Source organism: Jaculus jaculus, chromosome 10 (genome assembly GCF_020740685.1).
Source record: "Jaculus jaculus isolate mJacJac1 chromosome 10, mJacJac1.mat.Y.cur, whole genome shotgun sequence".
NCBI lineage: Eukaryota > Metazoa > Chordata > Mammalia > Rodentia > Dipodidae > Jaculus > Jaculus jaculus.
The window spans coordinates 77,172,125-77,191,079 of NC_059111.1; the positions used below are offsets into that span (position 1 = coordinate 77,172,125).

Here is an 18,955-nt window from a genome sequence, read left to right on the forward strand (position 1 = left end):
GATCCCCAGCACCCACATAAATGTGGTCTACCTGAAATACAAGCACTCTGGATAGCACTGGGAATCTCCAAGACAGGCTGGTTAGCTAGACTATATGAATGGACAAGCTCTAAGTTCAAGGAAGAGCCCTTGTCTCACCAAATAAGATGGAAAGTAATTGAGGAAGGTACCCAATGTTCACCTCTGGCCTCCACATGCATACACACCTATGTGAATACACACCCATACATACATGCGCAGCCACACACATAAACATGCACACCATACACACATATACATATGCAAAAAAAGGAAGAAAAAGGGGCTTTCATAAATCTGGAATTAGGAAATAGAAGTGTAATAATTATAGCATTTTTGTGATAACACTTTCCTTGCATCCAATAAACAGCTTTATAAACATGTTTCAAAGAGACCTGTTGGGAGTTCCTCAATGGCTTCTAGGACATGGGACCTTGCCATTTCAATTGTGTTTTATTAAAAATTTTTAAAAAGACTTTAATCTGAAAGGATATATTGATATTTTATCTCATTGTTCTATTTTGAACATTTCAATGCCCAGATGTAAAAGTTCTTACTGATTCTAGGAATTCCCAAAACCATCTGAACTTAATCTTACCCCTTGGACTTTGTTAGTGTTCAAGGGGAACAAAGAGGCAGGATTATCCAATAAAATGCAGGCCAGTTTTATCACGCAGGAAAAATGCCCAAAATACCACACCTGAAACTATGATCACTCCCACCCCAAAAGTTCTTGTGGGAAACAAGACGGAACTTGCCAACATAGGCTTCACATGAGGAAAGCCAAGTTTTGCACTCACCAAATTCCACAAAGGCAAATGCCAGCAGACTGCCTCTATTTGAGGGTCCATTTAACTCTCTGCTTACTATTGATCAAGATTCTCCTGACGCAGAGACTGTCCACATTCCCTGTCATTATACAGGGAAGAGCCCGAGTGCCCATCATTGGCATGTAGTCATTTCCCAGTGTAGTTTTAAAACGAAGGCAACAAGAACATTCATCACACAGAAACAAAATGATTTACAAGACCAATCCTGTTAGTACTCCTCTAAGCAATAAGATGATCGCATTTTGTCTTGGAAAATTAACTTGGCTAAATATCAGTTGACCCTTCTAATAATAGATTGGAACTAAGGTTTTTATTTTGGCAAGTAGTTTGCTAACTAGACACACATTGCATAGTGTTGTTATTATCATGTTTAATACATGCATGGCAGAACTCTGCTGTGACTTTTGGGCAAGCTTAAACCACCTTTCTACTTGGCCTTCTGCCCAGTTCTCAGGGTATGTGAGCACATACAGCTCTCTTCCCTGCCGTATACAGCATGCATTTCTACCACAAGATTGTTAGGAAAGAAAAGTTTATGTTCAGGGGTCCAGCGGCCATATCAGACCTGACCTGCTTCTTTATGTTTATGTCAAGCTGCCTTCTCCATTCACATTTCGTGAATGTATCTAGATAAACTCTACCTGCATCCTCTCACATTGCCATCAGGAAAGCCCTCTTTTTGCCATCGGATAATTCACAAAGCACATTGTGTTCACCCCAAAATTATTTTTGCTTCCGAACTTCTTGTTTCCATATAACATGCTGTTTGGGGAAACATTCCAAACCATAGACACCCATCCATGGAATGCTACTGTTACTAATTATTTTAGCACTTCTGTAAGAATATACACTTGGGCTGGAGAGATGGCTTAGAAGTTAAGGAACTTGCCTGTGAAGCCTAAAGACCCAAGTTCTATTCCACAGCACCCTCATATGCCAGATGCACAAGGTGGCACATGTGTGGAGTTTAAGTGGCTAGATGCCCTGGCAACCCTCTCCCTCTCTCTGTCCCTCTCCCTCCCCCCCAAAAACTAAGTAAAAATAAAATACTAAAAAAGAATATAGACTTGCTTTTCACAATGTAGGCATCTTCTATGTTGGTTTTGAAAGTAACTCTTCAAAAGCATATTTATCAGGCTGGAGAGATGGTTTAGCAGTTAAGGCACTTAACTGCAAATCCAAAGGACCGAGATTTGATTCTCCAGGACCTGTGTAAGCTAGATGCACAAGGTGGCACATGCATCTGGAGTTTGCTTGCAACAGCCAGAGGCCCTGGCATGCCCATTCTCTCTCTCTTTCTCTCTCTCTCTTCCTGCCTAGCTCTCTCTCTCTCAAATAAATAAAAATTTAAAAAATATTTTTAAAAAGCATATTTAAAGTTACTTCTAACCATGAATACAATTAGATTACACATCTACAGTAATTACAAACCTATGTTAAATATCGTAGGGTCTCACTCTAGCCCAGGCTGCCCTGGAATTCACTATGGAGTCTCAGGGTGGCCTCGAACTCAAGGCGATCCTCCTACCTCTGCCTCCCTAGTGCTGGGATTAAAGGCATGCGCCACGACGCCCGGTTTGGAATGATTTTTAATGGAAGTTGAGATTTGAACAAAGGTTCTTGAAATAAAGCATAGTGAGTGTATTATATTTTTCCCTTGAAGTCCTATTTCTAAAGTTTGACCCTATTGTGTGAACATTTGAAAGAATACTTGGAGCAACTTGGAGTAATTGTTTTCTCCAACATCTTTGTCATCTCACTAACCAAGGATGGATCAGTGGGGATAAAACATGACATTTGGTGCCAAGCCCTGCCTGAGTGAAAGGCCTTGTTCATAGCCAGCCTGCTGCCTGACACTTCTGTGGTGTTACTTCACTTCGGGGAAGCCCTGTCTTATCTTCAGCATGCAGGTAGAACAACATACTGCACAAGGCTCATGAAAATGCCGGACGATGTCTGTCAAATACCGGCATAGTAAGGTGACCATCAGTGCAAGGAGACTGAAGCCATAGAACTGGGTTCAGTCCTGCACCCTACTGTTTTCAACTTGGATGGCCATGATGGCTTTATCTAGAAGGGATCGTTGTTTCCTTCTAGATGATTTATTGTGCGGACAAACACAATAAGACCTCCAAAAGTCCTTAGCCCTTACTTCATAACAAATAATAGCTGCTACTGTAAAGAAAATCTGTGCAAAGAAAGGCAGATCTGGGTGATCAGATTGGTTCTAGAAAAGGCATATTGTAGTTCTAGTCACGTGAGTTTTCCACTTCCCTCTTTGCCTGTGGTAAGTGACCAACTGCCATCAAGCCCAACTTCTTAATTCATCTTGAGTTTTCATTTTCAGAAAAGGCTGGTGATGTTTAAGCAAATACAGAGTGGAGAGAGCCACAATTAAGCCAATATACCACAGAAGAAAGTTTTCCCTGACTTAAAATTCCAACTACTTATGAACCCAGAAGATGTCCTGCTTATGTATTTTCAGTCAAACTTTGCATGAAGTATTTACAAATAATACAATTCTAAAAAACGTCAACCTCAGCTTGTTTGTACCAAGCTTCCTTTTTAAAAATATCATTTATACTCCAATTCAAAGAGTAGCCAACTGCTTCCCAAAATAAAGGAAGCTTAAGGTAGTAATTTTCCATCTCCGTTTCAGAGTGCCAAAGTCAAAGGGTCACTACTCAGAGCCATCAAAGGGAGAGAGCAAAATGGTTAGAACAGTTTTCAGTATGAAAAAAAATCCAAGCAAGACGAAAACAGGTGAATATTAGGAATACGCAGAAAAAGTAAGCATTTGGTGATATTTCTTTATTACCACCATAAACATGATAGATGGGTAAAATCGAGTTACATTTAAGTTGTAATGGAGGAAAGTAATTGTAGCATTCCATCAGGAAACCACAAGGTCCATTATTGATCTGTCATCCTCAGGGCATGTCTTGTAATATTTAATAAAATAAACACAGATTTATAACTCTTTACAGGCTATATATCTCTAATCTCCCACAGTACTCAAACTGAGAATGTGGAGTCAAAGTTACGAATAGCATCCATGTCATTAGATTTGCTTGGCATGCCTTACTTAAACAGTCCAGCACTCTCAAGAGAATGCATTGTGTATTAAGAATGAAAATGTAGCTGGGCATGATGGCACATGCCTTTAATTCCAGCACTTGGGAGGCAGAGGTAGAAGGATCACCATGAGTTTGAGGCCACCCTGAGACTACATAGTGAATTCCAGGTCAGCCTGGGGTAGAGTGAGATTCTACCTCAAAAAAACAAAGAAAATTTTAAAAAAAAAATTGTTTAAAAGTGTGAAGTCAGATTGCAAACTTGGTTTTTTTTCCTCCTTTGCTCAGAAATGAGAGAATGCTACCCTATATGAATACTCATTGAGGTTTTGTCATTCTTTTTGTTTATTTTTTATTTATTTATTTGAGAGCTATAGGCACAGAGAGAAAGAGGGAGAGAGAGAATGAGAATGGGCGCGCCAGGGCTTCCAGCCACTGCAAACAAACTCCAGATGCACGTGCCCCCTTGTGCATATGGCTAACGTGGGTCCTGGGGAATTGAGCCTTGAACCGGGGTCCTTAGGCTTCACAGGCAAGCGCTTAACCACTAAGCCATCTCTCCAGCCCAGAGGTTTTGTCATTCTTGATATTAGACAGATCTCCAAACCTAAACACTAAATATCTTGGCTGTATACCAAATGTAACTACTACCAAAGCAAAATCTTACAAGTCCTCAAGGTTCAAGGAGTCCATATACTTTACAAAAGAAAACCTATCTAAATACAGATGTATTAATTTTTCACTGGATTCCTTTCCTTTTGTACACTGTTCTCTCACAGGCTCAGCTAATCTTTGCTTCCTAACTTATTTACTTGAATTTTCCATGCTATCTATCCCATAAAAAGTAGTATGCTGGGGCTGGAGAAATGGCTTAGTGGTTAAGGCATTTGCCTTCAAAGCCAAAAGACTCAGATTTGATTACCCAGGACCCACATAAGCCAGATACACAAGGTGTTGCATGGATCTGGAGTTTGTTTTCAGTGGCTAGCGGCCCTCACATGCTCGCTTGCACTCGCTCTCTCTCAATCTCTCTCTCTGTCTCTCTCTCATGCTCACTGAATTTTCTTACTAAGAGAGCTCAAAAAATAATTTCCAGAATTTTGTAATATCTCTGAGATCACCGGTCACACCCCGTGTTCAAAACACAGTTCAGAATGAGCCATTGGGGCCCCTGGTCTTTCTCCTTTCCTCCTGCTAAGCCCCTTCAAACCATTCTAGGCCCATCCTCAAGTCTACCCCAGAAAGAGAACAAAAGAGACTCACCAAAGATGCAGGGAGGTTTTACCTGTGGACTCTAACTGCTCGTGATGTGGATGATAGTATCTCCTGCCTGTGTGGTTGATTCAGTGTGCCATGCCCTTGCAATTCTATATTTATTCTTCCTTGTGCTTGGTGTCTTTTAAAGCAGGTAGCATAACTGATTTAAGTTGTTGAGTCCTTCGTGGTGATTCATTTTATTTTCAATTTCTATAGCAAAAACAGTAAAGAATTCATAGGAGAAGAAATAAATCATCTGCCTTTTGTAAAAAAGAATTAAGTACTTTGAAGCTATGGCACAGGTACATGATGTTTTCATTCCAGACTCGAGATTACTGGAAGCATTTGGGATCATGAGCATTAATAGAGATAGGAACATGCTTGAGTAATAATGGATTTTTTCACTTAGTATAATATTACAGTTTTGGGGTGTTACACCCTTGCTTCAAACATTCCTCCCAGTATTCTTATCTCCTCTCTCAGGCAAGAAAAATTAGAGTCTGTCAGGATTCAGACAGAAGACCCACCAGGAATTTCTGCTTTTGTACTTACTCATTGACTGGCACATACTGAAGATGTGGGCACATGGAACCCAGAATGACTAAATGCCCAGATATGTACTATAAGCTACATCTTAATGTCCAAAGAGGGATAGAAAGTATTCAATTATTAAGGAAATGAACCAAAGGCTCAGCTACTCTTAAATTCATTACAAGTCCCTTGATTTTTTTTTTTAATTGTGAATATGGCAGGTGATTCAAGGATCCTGGATACATTCCAGTCTGCTAATTATATTTTTTTTTACTAAAATGTTCTAGGCAGTTTCATTTACATATAAATCACTGGCTGAGCAGAGTTGACTTCCTATTCTAAAAGCCAGGTTCTGTCTTGGAGAACCAGTTCACTGCACTCACCTAGGACCTAGGATATCAAGAGAACAACAAAGCTCTCTGTCCACAAACAGTTTATGAATATTCCCCATTCCTTCGGCAAGAGGGAAGGGAAATGTCTAACAAATGCATGCAGATGATAAGGGCTGGTTTTAACCATTTTTTATGTCCACACTTGGGGGAAAAATGTTTTATGAAAAGTATAACTATAAAAGAAAACGATACATTGTTAATTCAGACTAATCTCTGGCTTCATTTATCTTATTTGAGAAAATGAACAAAATGTTCATCCATCAGAGAACATTAAATAACAGATGACACTTCATACTGTGCCCTAGGTAAAAGAGGTGAATTAAACCTGTTTGGATTTCTATAGCATTCTTTTCTGGGCTTGATTCTATGAAAATCGAGTTTGCTGTATTTTCATCTTAAAATACATAGGTGATTCATGATTAGCTAGAATGTCGGCAGAGCAGAAAAGCCACGATCTGTCTATCACATTTTTTAATGCTACCGTACATTTAAAGTATCTGACTGGCATTGGCATCTAGCAGGCAGTCTACTAACAAGGCTATAGGTGAAGTGGTGCTCAGGAAGTGGGGGAGATGCAAGATTAAATTGGTCTGCTATCTCTGAGCAAATCAATAGTATTTAGTGCTAATGCACTAAGCAGATTACAAGCACTAATGCAGTGGCAGTCAATAGCAAAAACAAATATCTCTAAAAATTATCTTGACAATAAAATGTGCAATATTTTCCATTTATTTCAAGCTAATTATATTATGGCCTTGTTTGTTCACCTTATTAGTTTAAGCTAAGTGCCAGAAGCCTAATTATTTCATTTAGGGCATAAAGGACCAAATGCTTATAATCATTGTTTTCAGCAAGAGTCAGAGGAAAGGATTTATTCAAGCAACCAAAGATTCAACAAGAAACCTAGCAGCTGTTTACTGAGTGCTAGCCCTGCTGATATGACTACAGCAAACCAACCAATCATGGCACGTGTCTGTATGCAGCAGTAGACTAGTGAAGATGACAGCAAACAACCACACCAATGGACAACACGTCATGACAGTCCATGAAATATGATGTGAGGGAAAGAAATGTGTGTTAATACAAATGAAAGGCCATGTCTACATTTGATATTTTGGTTATAAAAGACTGCCTAGAAGGTGAAAGTTAATTTTTACATGAAGCTTAAAATTGAAGAAGCAGTGTATATTTGATGTATTTTAGTGGGTACAGGAGGAAATATATAGCAAGTGTTTAATATGCTATTGATCATTACCTATTTCATACTTCACATCTTAAGCATACCTGCTGCATTCAACTGTAGCTGCATTTAAAGTGAGCTGTGGCCATTAGAGCATATATTTAAACTTAGAAAGCTACATTACAGAAAGTAGAGAATTTAACTTTTCTTAGTTTAGTTTTTTTAATTTACTTGAGAGAGTGAGAGAGAGAAAGAGGCAAATAGAGAGAAAGAAAATGGGCATGCCAGGACCTCCAGCCATTGCAAACAAACTCCAGATACATGTTCCATCTTGTGCATCTGGCTTACCTGCATCCTGGGGAATTAAACTGGGGTCCTTTGGCTTTGCAGGCAAACAGCTAAATCACTAAGCCATCTGTCTAGCCCAAGAATTTAACTTTTTAATAATAGTTTTTCCTTCAAACAAACCATTGTCAATGTGTTCAAGTTTTGCTGACCTTTTATTCCCAAATAAACAGTTATTTTCCATTAAGTAATGCTTAGTATGAAGACAGTATGCATTTCTAGAAACTGAAGATGTGGGCTGAGTCCTGCTCACTTTCACTGTCTCATAGCCTATCACCTTCATTGGAAGTAGACATGTGTTCTACTAGGCCAAGTTACTTCTTCCTTGTCTCTCTCCTCTATTTTGTGTCAACACTCAGTATTTGGGAGAATGTAGTTCTCTTCTCTGTGGAAGGGATTATCCCATTACTCACAAGTCCTATGACAAAGAATCATGCAATTCTGAGGACACCCAAAATAAGCCCTTTTGAAACCCTCTGTATTATAAGCATCAATAGAATCCAAGGGAACGTGATGCTGAGGTGGCCCCAAGTCACATTGTCCTTCTCTATCTGCATAGTGTACTCTGTACAATTGTATCCATTTTTAGTCCATTTCCTTCTCATGAGGATCATGTGGCCTGGAGGCCAATGGGAGCCAAGTGCTCCTAGGACTCACGAGGACCTCATGAGTACCTAGTGGGTGTCCAAATGTGCTCTCCAGCCAGGGCATCTTCACATTGTAAGTTCCTTCATCTTTAGCTGTGCACACATCTGGCCTTTCTCTTTCATGTTCATCCTGTTCAACTGGGTATATGTTTTTATCATAATAATATCAAAATGAGTTTAAGGTCTCAGAGAGTGGGCATTTTGTCATGGTTCTTTGTACCTAAGCCTATGTCTTGTAGATTGATTTGATGTAATAAAAACAAAAATGTCTCTAGCAACTGGGAAGATAGCTCAGTCAATCAAGTTCTAATCACACAAACATAAGGACTGGAGTTTGGATCCCTGTATCCATGTAACTGGTAGGCATGATGATGTCTATAATCTCAGCACTTGGGAGGCAGGGACAGGGATAGCAATGGAGCAAGCTGGCTAAGTAGAGTATCTGAATCAGCTTCAGTGAAAGACCCTGTCTCAAAAAGTAAGGTGGAAGGAAATAGGAGGAGACACCTGACATTGACCTCTAGCCTCCAGACACACATACACACACCTGCAGACATATGCCCCTGTACCCCCATACACACACATGCACCCCCACACAAATGAGCATGCATACACACATGTGGACACACCACAATGCCTAAACACCAAAAATGTCTCTCCTCCAAAAAAGTCTGTCCCCCAAAAAATCTATATTTAAAGAATAAACAGAGACCACTTGAATCACTGAAGTACTTACATAAAAATTCTTGGTAAAATTTGCAAACATATTTTTCATGAGTTAGTCATAAACAATATTGTTTTGGTCATCTCTTAAGCTGTGGAGATATGAAATGCAGGTGTGAAAAATATGTCTGAAGACTCAAGAGGATGGCTCACCTTTTTCTGTGCTTATTTTATTCACTTTTGTTTGGAAAACAAAGAAGTGGTGTTTGCCAAGGGAATAAGGAGGCACTTAATCTTCAGGGCCTGTTCCTGTGCCTACAAGTCCAAGAGGTCACTGGCTTGCCCCTTCCTGAAACCTGTAATTACAGGCAGAGGACTATTTATTTTCCAGTAAAGTGAGCAGAACCTTGATTGTTTATAAGAACACAGTGGATGTAAGAGAAATACAAAGCCTCAGGAAAGATAATGTGAAAGAGAGACTATTTGTCTTCATATTTTCAATAATATGAGAAGACCTGAGACTCTAGTAATGTTCTAATGTGCAATAATAGAGGTGAATATAAGGTCATATTCAGTAATTTTCAGGCTTACCAACTACATTAAAGAAGAGGAATTTATAATAGGATGTAATATATCTAAAGACTTACTAAGTAGAAACCAATTTGTGGCTACACCAACATAGTAAGCAAGAATCACTATGTCAGTAAGAGTAATTGAGAAGTATTTCTTTAAAAAAAATACACCAATTATATTGACTTTATCTAGAGATAATGTGCAACAAAATAGCAGGATTTCTTAAGTTTCAACTAAACTCACATTTTCAGAATAATTATTATATGAATAAATCATTATTTTGCTTTTAATAGTAAGTAAAGCTTATAATTAATGTTGAAAAGGTCAAAACTTAGGTTTTTGACATATTCAAAAAGGACTAAAATATATGTCTGCTATAAAAAAATGCTATTATGGCAATAATTTTGATATTTCCTATTTCTATGCTTTTGGAGTCAATTGCTTTTAATGCATATTTTCAGGCTTCGGTAGATAGAGTACATGATGGCAAAATAACCCCCCCCCCCCAACACACACGATTCTTCTCATAGCTCTACTTACTTTTAGTAGACCTTGCATAAGAAAATGTTATCTCACTATTTAAAATTTGAAGTTTAGTATTTGAAACACATTTCTAGATCACGAGAAAAAAATAATCAGGACTTCCCTCACATCTAACAAATGAAAGATCCTTATTGAAAATGATAAACAAACAAATACAATTGCAGATTGTTGTGAGATCCGAGGTACTAATGGTTTAAACCACCTGCTGTCAGAGAACTTATGACCTTGGTGATAAAACATCAGTCCAGTTGAATGCAGATCAACTCATGAAGAGAAGGATTATGAACTCTTTGGTATCTACATTTTTCTAAGTAAATATTGATTTAGGATTAAAGCTTTCTGTGGATGCTTTTAGTCCTTAGAACCTGCTGTTGGAATTCTCAGAACCTTAGAAGTGAAGAATCAGTCAAATTTTCTATTTTCTGTGCCAATAGATAATAAAACCTCTGTTCCAATGAATGGGTGGGCAATTATTTTAATAACGACGATAACACAGCTTCACTTTATCTTTCTTGCGTTAGCAAAGCTTTTACTTTATACTCTGAGCTACAGGCAAATCACAAATTAAAATAAACTCTTGTTTGCTTAATGCTCTGTTTCCTTCTAACCTTATACTTGTCTGTCAACCTCAACCAAGTTCCCCAGTGGCTCGGGAAACTCTCCGTTGGGATTAAGTAATCGTTTACACAACCTCTTCCATTCATTAACGCATGTTGACACTCCCATTCTCTAGCCCAGCCGTGCTAAAGGCTTCCTTAAGCACCTTGTCCAGCTTCTGGTGTGGGTACAAACAACATTTATTTAATCAAGAAATTTAGTATTTCCATGGAACGATTTGATCTACCTCAGCCTCTTTCATTTATACGGTCTCTACCTATTCCATCTTCAAAATCAATCCTGGATTCATTCTTAGTAAATATGAAGTTTAACAATCTTTAATTTCTCTGTTTTTCCTACATATGCATAAAAGAGAAACAGAAAAATGTTATCATTTCTCTCAGGTTTTTTTAAGTGTACTAAAAATGATGCCAATAAGATAAAATTAGATCACTCTGGCTCCGTTCTCATCTCCACCCATTTGTCTCCAGAGGGCTGTTCAAGTGAGTAATCTTTCTTGAAAGCAAACCTGTTCGTGCAGCTACATCCCTCGGCATATCTGAGGACTCCCCAGAGGTGTCGGAGTAAAGTCCACACTCGGTATGGCATTCAAAGAGGGCCTTACTGTGGCCCTGGCCATTCCCCAGTCCTAGTCTGTGTGTAAATAGGGAGAACAGAAACCACTGATTTGTAGTGTTTGCCAATTTCTGGGGTTAAACGCCTCACCAAGCCAATACCGAGGTTTCACTGAGATGGATTTTGTCTCTGAACAAAATTAAAGTTTGCACAGATGGCCCTGTGAGCTGGTGTGGTCTGTAGCACACAGAGCCCTCAGTCTCCCTCGTAGCCCAGCCCTCTAACACCTCTTTCTGGGTCAGTCTCAGGTTCCTGTCGATACATTTTCAAGTACGCATTTTCTCTTCATTCTTTTCATTTTCATTTTTCTTTCTTTCTTCCCTTTTTTTTTTTTGTTTTTGTTTTTGTTTTTGTTTGTTTTTTGAGATAGAGTCACAAACTCAGAGGCTCAGACAGGCCTTAAACTTGCAAATCCAGCCAAGCATGGCCTGGAACTTCTAATCCTCCTCTCTGATGCTGGAGCTACAGGCTTGCATCAATTACCATGCCTAGTTTGTGCACTGCTAGAAATTGAACCCAGGTCCTCCTGATGATAGGCAGATACTCTAATAATGATAATCTATAGCCTCAGCCCCCATTCCTATTCTTCAAATCCCTACTTAGGTATTTTCTTCCCTAGGAAATATTATCCAGTTCCCCTCCCCTCCACCTTCTCCCCCCAGCATCCCATATTGTGAATTTTGCTGAGTACTGGAGTCTCAGTCCTTACTCATTTTTCTACCACATCTGTCACCACAAACAGTAGTGAAATGCTCACTACTCATATTGTTAGCTTCTCTTGGATATAGACTATAGATTCTAGCTCCTTATTTCTAGCATTTAGCAAGCTAGCTTGAGCAAAATACATATTTGCCATAAAATAAATAATTATAACAAAACCCCTTGTTTCCAATAGTATACTAAAATGCTTATTAGTAAAAATAATGTTTTAGATAAAACAACATTCATTCTTCCCTCAAATATTTACAAAAAAAATGGGTAGAGGAGCTGGGGAGGTGACTCAGCAGTTAAAGGTGCTTGTAAAGCCTGCCGGTCCCAGTTCAATTCCTCAGTACCTACATACAGCTAAATGCGCAAAGTGATGCATGTATCTGAGGTTGCTTTACAGTGGCAAGTGGCCCTGGTATACCCAAACTCACTCTCTCTCTCTCCCTCCCTCCCTCTTTTCCATAAGTAGATACAAATATTTCAAAAATGAATAACTGATATAATTTAGGCATTTGAAAATTTTAAATTAGCACCAAGTAAAAACTGAAAAGTTGGGCTGGAGAGATGGCTTAGCGGTTAAGCGCTTGCCTGTGAAGCCTAAGGACCCCGATTCAAGGCTCGATTTCCCAGGACCCACGTTAGCCAGATGCACAAGGGGGCGCACGCATCTGGAGTTCGTTTGTAGTGGCTAGAAGCCATGGTGCGCCCACTCTCCTCTCTCTCTCTCTCTCTCTCTCTCTCTCTCTCTCTGCCTCTTTCTCTCTCTGGCTCTCTCAACTAACTAAATAAAAATGAACAAAAAAAAATTTTTTTTAACTGAAAAGTTCCATTTTCTCTGGCCTATGCCTCTTCTTTACCCTCATACCCACCATCTTGGAATAATGTCACAGAAGAAAATGAAAGAAGCCAAAAAGATGAAGGCAAGAAGAGCGGGTAGACAGGGATTCTGAGCTTTTTACTTGACTGAAATTGGGAAATGATTTAAAGTTGTTTAAGGACTTTAGAGGGAATACTTCTCAGCTCCATGAGACTTGCTGGAGCATTTCCAAAGCTAGGTAATGCTGCCTATAAGAGAGACTTTGAACAGCGACTTCTAATGGATGTTGCTCAATCAGTCAGCGACAGAACATCCTTCCTTGAAGTCTGCATTTGGAATCCACAGCTTTTCACTGCTGGCCACAAACCTATGATTCAAATTGAAAGCAATATATGAGTTTAATGAAAAAAAATAAGAGAAAATTTCTTTATCAGTAGTACCCTTTATGTGGCCACAGGATTTTTTTTTCCACAGTGGTGCCACTTCATAAGCACCAAATATATGCTCAATTCAGAGATGCTTTCCAGAATGGACTAGGCTCATCTACAGCAAGACAAGAAAACTAGGTTAGTTAGGACCTTGCCCACAGATGGAGGTTTCTGATAGGTCGTTCTGGTCCAAAACCAGGAGAAAAGATCAGAAATGAGTCTTACTCCACAATGGTAGGGGTAAGAATTAATGACAGTTGGATTAGTGGCCAGCTGGACTATAGTCACAGTTTTAAACAGTACATAAGGACATGACTGAAGCAGTCATTTAATCCATCTTCCACCCTTGCTGGCCCTCTGCAGAGACCTTTATCAGCAAATTTCTATAGAGTTTGAGACTGCTAGACCCACAAGCAGACTCGCTCTTAACACCTTCAGGAGGAGCCCCCTGCTCTGCGATTGGTCCCTTGTAGGATAATTGCTGTTGTGTCTTCTGAGTACCTTATATTTCATGCATAAGTACATTACAGTTTGGTTTCTATTAAGTAAATACTGAAGGACAGAAAGCCTCTTTACATTCAGAATTAAAACAGCCCTGGAACAATTTTATGAATCACTGTCACTTCTGGCTGTGATTGAAGCATTGCATGAAGGCCTCTAACTGAAACCACGTGGGCTTGGCTTCTGTGCTTTCTGATTCACCTTAGGAAATGATAAAAAAGCAAAAGTTTTAACACATCCAATTCCAAATCTCAAATCATTATAGACCTCTGACTCCTTTGAATCCTGAGAGTGGATGTGTGTTTATTTACGTATGTGTATACCTATACACATGCATATATATTCTGTCCCAAGAATTTTTCTCTTCTATCATCCAACTTCTGTCAAGACCTGGCTCAGTATTCCTGTTGTCATAAGCCTACTTCAGCTGTTGAAGCTCACACTGTTCTCTTACAGCACTGCTGCCGCTCTGCGTGTGCAGGACTTACCTATCAGCTGGGCTCATTGAGCTCAGGTTTCATGAGCGTGTGTGTTGTTCTTTTGTCCAGCTATATGCATAGTGCTTTCAGACCACAGGCTGAGTACACTTGGCAAGTTAAGAATGTTTTTTACATTTTTATGCACATAAAAACTAAAATATGCTACAGGAATATATGGACCTCAAAGACTAACATTTGCTATCTGGTTTTTTTAAAAAAGAAGCGTAACACACTTGCTTAAGAAAATAATGAAAAACATGCTTGGGAGTATAACTCAGTGGTAGAACATGTGCTTAGCATGTGCAAGACCCTAGATTCATTGTCTGCAGCAGATAAGAAAGAGAGAGCATGAGAGAGGAAAGAGGGAGGGCAATAGAAATAGAACAGGTCCACAGTTTGAGAAGCCATGCATGGCCTCACTTACAAACTATGAATTCTTCAGTTCGGCAAGCACCAATGTTTTGATACTGATAAAGAAATCAAGGCTTGATGTCATTAGAATTTTAACTTTGTCCTAATGGACATCATGAGCATTCAGGAGCCAGTTATGTTAGTGATAGCAATAGCTGTTTAGGTAGCCTCGGGACAGGAATTTACAACTTTATTGTTTGGGGCTGTATCCTTCCAACACCTAGATAGGGTCAGTCTCCCATGGTATGATTTGGTGTTACCTTCCTACAGGTATCATAACAGATTACCACAAAATTCATGGTCTAAAACAAAAGAAACATATTGCCACATAGTCTTTGAGCCTCGGAATCCAAAACCGAGGTGTCAGTCAGAGTCTGCTTCCTCCAGAGGCCCTAGAGAAGAATCCATCTTTGCTTTTTGTAGCTCTTGTGTCCCAGGAGGTCCATGGTAGCTGTGCTACCCCAGCCTCTGTCTTCACATGACCATCTTATGTATTGTCTCCCAGTGTGTCCTATTCTTAAAAGTTCAACTACTGGGCTGGAGAGATGGATTTGTGGTTAAGGTGCTTGCCCATGAAGCCTAAGGACCCAGGTTTGCTTCCTTAGTATCCATGTAAGCCAGATGCACAAGGTGGTGCATGCATCTGGAGTTCATTTTCAGTGGCTAGAGGTGCTGGTGTGCCCCTTCTCTCTCTCATAAATAAATAAATAAAATATTTTTAGAAAGGAAAACCATGATTTTGCTTGGGGTGTACCCGCAATCCAGGATTTCATTCCAAAATCTTTAACTAATTATGCATCAAAGAACCTATTTCAAAATAAGGTTATAGACTGGAGAGATGGCTCAGTGGCTAAGGTACTTACCTATAAAGCCCAAGGACCTGAGTTTGATTCCCCAGTACTCAGATGCACAAGGTAGGTCATGTGTCTAGAGCTTGTTTGCAGTGGCTAGAGGACCTGGTGTACCCATTATTATTCTCCTTCTTTGTCTCCCTTTCTCTTTCAAATAAATAAAATATCAAAATAAGGTCTCCTGCTGATGTTCCAGGTAGACATAAATTTGGAGGGAACTCTATTCAACTATTACAGGGAAACCATTAATATTTTGGTGTGTGTAAATGAATGAATAAGGTAATCCTTTATTTCTGGAACTATGTTCATCACACCTAAATCTCAAACAGTTTTCTTAGACAGGTTTGTGTTTTCTAACTTTCCAACTGAGGAACTGAGGGTTAGGCACCTGAGTATACGTTTGGTCATACTTAAGATATGGCCCTTCCTGAGTCCTCTGCTCTCCCCTAGACAAGTGTGATTACCACTCAGTGTCCTGAGAAGATGAGAAGGGGCAGGACACTGCAGAGGTAAAAAGGTGGACTTAAAGAATATCCTAGAATGAAACAAATCATATCCAGGAGACCAAAGATGAAGTTTCCTTTTTTGTTCTTGTTGCTGCTGTTTTGTTTTGTTTTTCTAGGTAGGGTCTCATTCTAGCTCAGGCTGACCTAGAATTCACTATGTAGTCCCAGGGTGACCTCGAACTCACGAGGATCCTCCTACCTCTGCTTTCTAAGTGTTGGGATTAAAGGCATCATGTGCCACCACACCTGGCTAAGTTTCCTTTTGATTCAGTAGAAAAATGTGTAAGGATCATGGGTGTTAGGCGGGGAGATAGGGCAGGAAATAAAGTCTGGTGCGCATGAGAACCCAAGTCCAACACAGAGGACAAATGTCAAAAAGCCTGATGTGGTAGTGCATATTTGTAACCCCTGGGGAGAAAGAGATGGCAGGTCTCTGGAGCTCACTGGATAACCAGGTTTTTAGTCTAATTAATGAAACCTTGGCTAGTGAGAGACCCCGTCTCAAAAAGAGGTGGACAGGGTTACTGAGGATGAACCTCTGGTCTGCACACACACACACACACATGCAGGTGTGTGCATACACACCACATACACATGTACATGTTAAAAAACAGAATGAGAAAGTATGACTAATAAGGGAAAAAGAAGACTGAAGGTTAACCTCACACTTATAAGATGACAGGGAATGCCACATGGAAGTAGATGCCAGTTTAGGCTGGTCCTGAGGAGAGCCAAATGAGTATGAAAAGTTCTGTTATCCCACAAGGCAGTGAGAGCAAGTGGCTGCAGCATCATCACCTGGCGAATCACCAGCGCTGAGCCAGCAGCCTTCTAGAGGTCTGTATGTGCTGCATTCATGCCAACCAAGCTGTGCCCACAACCAGACAGGCTCCCCTTTCTTCCTGTCTGGAGACCAACCAGCCTGCCTTGAACTCTGCTCCCCTGCTAAGCTCTGTTCTCCTGCTGGGCCTCCACTTGAGTCCTTGGGTGGTCAGGACCCAGGACTGTTGAAGCCTTAAAGGCCAGATTCCTTCACCAAAGGAACTGAGTGGGAGCCGAAAGTTGAGGAAGTGTCTTCCTTTTAAACTGTGCACTGAGCACATAGACTGAACTCTCTCCATAGCACAGGACAGGCTTCTACACTTAGACAAGCTGGCCTGGCATTAAAGTCCCAGAAGAGAAGGGCCTTCTCTGCCAAGAACCGACTTTGTCACAGTCCAGATAATTCAGGTTTCAGTGTCCATAGCTGAGATGCTCAAGTGACAGAGGGGTTAAAATTTGTCTGAAGTCCAGAGCGCTGCACCTCTGCCTGCTGCAGTCAGGGCCACCCCACACCCTCCCGGTCCTACTGGATAAAGAGCAGACAGCAAAACTAACACAGTTTTCCTTTTTTCCAACTGGATGAAAAGCTCTAAGCAAAAGGGCACTTTCCCTTTTGAAAGATTTCTCCAGAAAACCATTACTAATACTTACGCAAAATATGATTATGAAAAATATGATTGTGGATAATGTTTGTATTAAATTGCTTCCATTAATTTGTCATGGTCAAGAAGGAAAGAGAAGTGGTTGTGAGTGAATTGCTGGTGATTTTACCAGATAGTACATTTTTTAATATTTTATTTTTACTTATTTATTCATTTGACAGAGAAAGAGGGGGAGAGAGAGAAAAAAAATGGGCACACCATGGCCTCCAGCCACTGCAAACAAACTCCAAACACATGGGTCCCTTTGTGGCTAATGTGGATCCTGGGAAATCAAACCAGGGTCCTTTGGCTTTGCAGGCAAATGCCTTAACCAAACTGCTAAGACATCCCTCCAGCCCCAGAGAGTACATATTTTTTAAAAAAATTAGATTTTGAGCTGGGCTTGGTGGCACACGCCTTTAATCCCAGCACTCAGGAGGCAGAGGTAGGAGGATTGCCATGAGTTCAAGGTCACCTTGAGACTCCATAGTGAATTCCAGGTCAGCATGGGCTAGAGTGAGACCCTACCTCAAAAAACCAAAAAAATAAATAAATAAGTATCTGGTCTGGCATGGTGGTCCATACCTTTAATCCCAGCTCTTGGGAGGCAGAGGTAAGTGGATCGCAGTGAGTTTGATGCCACCCTGAGACTACATAGTGAGTTTCATGCCAGCCTGGACTAGAGCAAGACCCTACATCAAAAAAAAAAAAACTATAAAAAATATAAGTATCTGCAAGACTGACTTAAATGATCTATAGATGAGCTAAATCCGTCCTTGAAGATCAACTAAAAGAATCACTATTTTAAATTTATCACCTCCTTAATTATACTAAATTAAATGCAACTGCATATATCATAGTGTTAATTAGAGAAAACACTCAGAGTCAAATTATTGAGATATATAGCACTTCAGTATTCTTGTTATATATTTTAAAAGGCTGTGTGTCTGAGTCAGGTTTTGTATGTGTATGTATGTATGTATGTGTATACACACACACACACATATGTATATGTCAAATACAGGAGAAAAGGCAAAGAGAGACTGAACTAAATATATTGCATCAGAGCTTTTTACAGTTACACAGTAATTGTTGTTAGCTCTGTGACATTATAAAAGACTTTAGGTTAAAGAAGCAAAATTGCAACAAACTTTGTTGTGTTTTGTTTCTATTAAAACAGGTGTCTTTTTTCCATTGGTTCCAAGTTATATAATTATTTGGAAGAGGCTAGGCCTTGAAAAGCTCAGTGTGTTTTAGCCTTACAGAATCTAGAGGCTGCTTGTCCTTGGGGCTAGACTAGGATGATTGAGAGCAATGATTGTTGACTTATTTAGCAACATGAACATCCCAGCAATAATTTAGTCTGACAATGAGCTGATGGAAGCTTGGTGACGCCCAAAGGATAAGCTTAAGGAAGCACCCACAGAGCAGGAAGAGAACTCAAAATCAGTTAACTTAGCCTTTCTCTTCATAGATAAGGGACTTCCAGTACAGGTGGAAGACCC

The 18,955-nt window shown here is 39.8% G+C and overlaps 1 protein-coding gene across 2 annotated transcripts in view; it reads left to right on the top strand.

Annotated features, from left to right (window-relative positions):
* The window catches only part of Met (MET proto-oncogene, receptor tyrosine kinase), a 124,690-nt gene that overhangs the window by 33,441 nt on the left and 72,294 nt on the right, over window positions 1-18,955 (top strand). The gene's annotated exons all lie outside the window — the stretch shown is intronic.